Genomic DNA, 1,993 nt, shown 5'->3' on the forward strand with positions numbered 1-1,993 from the left:
TATGAAAATATGAACAAAGTACATTTGTCTAAACTACCTTCGAAATAGCAAGTTGTTAGTTGACTTATCAATGATCTCTATAACATCTCCCTCCTTAGCGCAGGATCCAGTCTAGGGTCAAGCATTGCATTTTCTTTTTATATCTTTTTAGCTTCCTTTAATCTGTTGTTGTTGTTGTTTTTTCTAATGTCATTGATTCCTTGTTCCCTCCTACCACCCCAAACACACTTTTTAAAAAATTTCATGAATTTATGTCTCATCTCCGTGCAGGGGGGAAATGTTAATATTCTCTATATTGTTCCAATTTTAGTATATGTGTTGCCAAACTGAGTACTGTACACCATTTTGTTTTAATAGCATGTTTCTTACTCTGTGTTTTCTGGTATTTCTACATGGTTAGATTGAAGTTATACAATCTCAGCCCAAATACTACCCAGGTGATGAATACTCTATCCAGGGTTTCACATCTGGAACCACATGATGTCATTGAACAGATGTTATGCATAGATAAGGTTAATTTTGATCATCCAGTCAATATGATGTATGATTTCTCCATTGGGTGGTTGCTGGGGTTTTTTCCTCCCTTGCCACAAAAAGCACTATGTGGGGAGTCACTTTAAGACTATGTAGCCAATAATCTGAGCAGCAATGATTGTAAGAGCACTTGTTCTGTTCCAAGCACTGCAAGTTACTGACGTGGCCTCTTTTCATCCTAGAGAGGCTCATTCCATTTCTCATGTCCACAGTCTGTCTTCTGTCGGCTCAAAGCTCTCTTTGGGCATGCTGTATCAGGAGTGGGATCAGATCTGGTTGTTAATGCTGTGATAGAAAGTTGCAGATGGAACTGGAGCAAAGAAAAAGAAGAAAGAAGAAATGCGAATGAGGGGGTGTCATTGAGAGAGGGAACTGGCCCCTAAAAGCTCCAGAGAAGGTAGAAGCAGACAGGAAGGGTTGGGAGATGAGGGAAGTTGCAACCACTGAGCCACTCTAGTGAAATCTGACCCATGAAACTCAGCCCCTGCCCTCTGACCTATGGTGGGGTCAGTAGCCTGGGCCATTGTCTTTGTAGAGTTCTGTGGGCAGTGACATCTTGGAATGTCTGAGGGAGGATGCTCTCTAAATAGGAGCCAGCAGTTGCCAAGACTGCTGAAAAGACTGAAAAATCCAACATCCTCATGATAAAGAAAAGCAAGTCACAGATTTAATTTCTTCAGAGGTCCAAAGGAGCCATTTGAACGCCTGTCCAGCCCCTGAGCTGTTCCAGGACCGAGTGGATGCCAAGGTGCCTGACAGTTGAGCTGCACTAAAAACACAAAACTCCCTGCTCAGAACTACACAGGACCCAGGGAGCCAGGTTTTCATCCAGCTCTTCTGAAAGCAAAACAAAGAAGAAATAAAAGTGTCTTAATTATGAAATTCTACTGTATTGTTTGGCAGTTCCCTGAAGAAGAGCCACCAAGAAGCATTGTGAGGGTCTCTAACAAGCTTAGAAGTTACTCTGGAAGATGACAATGCAGAAAGATATTTCCATCCATCCATCCCTCCATCCATCCATCCATCCATCCATCCATCCATCCATCCATCCATCTATCCATCCAACTCTATTCATTCTTTCAACCAATGGACGTTTCTTGAATTAGCTACTATGTACCTAGAGACCCACCCTGGCTGGTTTGGCTCAGTGGATTGAGCGTCAGCCTGCGAGCTAAGTGTCGCTGGTTCGATCTTCCAGTCAGGGCACATCAGAGAAGGAAAACTCTGACTCCAAAAAACCTCCGCTGCCTTGCGGCATACCTCTTCAGGGGAAAGGCTAAGGGAGTAAACCCCGACAGAAAATCCGGAGCCGGAGTCCCTAAGGCGGTTCGACGTTGTAGTCAACACCGGCAACTCCTGCGGCGCACCTGAAGCCAAGCTGTATTGACTCCGTCTTTCCCTTGGATCCTTCAGCTGCGAAGAGAGGGGGGTTCTGCTGCATGGGCAACAGCAGACCCTC

At 44.6% G+C, this 1,993-nt stretch overlaps 1 non-coding gene across 1 annotated transcript; it reads right to left on the bottom strand.

The window, feature by feature from the left end:
* Positions 1 to 225: 225 nt before the first annotated feature.
* LOC150022204 (U6 spliceosomal RNA) lies at positions 226 to 334 on the bottom strand. The gene has a single exon (XR_016513523.1). It is a non-coding gene; the product is annotated as a U6 spliceosomal RNA (small nuclear RNA).
* Between the last annotated feature and the right edge of the window lie 1,659 nt (positions 335 to 1,993).

Source organism: Furipterus horrens, unplaced genomic scaffold (genome assembly GCF_987537825.1).
Source record: "Furipterus horrens unplaced genomic scaffold, mFurHor1.1.pri manual_scaffold_1, whole genome shotgun sequence".
In the NCBI taxonomy this organism is placed as follows: domain Eukaryota; kingdom Metazoa; phylum Chordata; class Mammalia; order Chiroptera; family Furipteridae; genus Furipterus; species Furipterus horrens.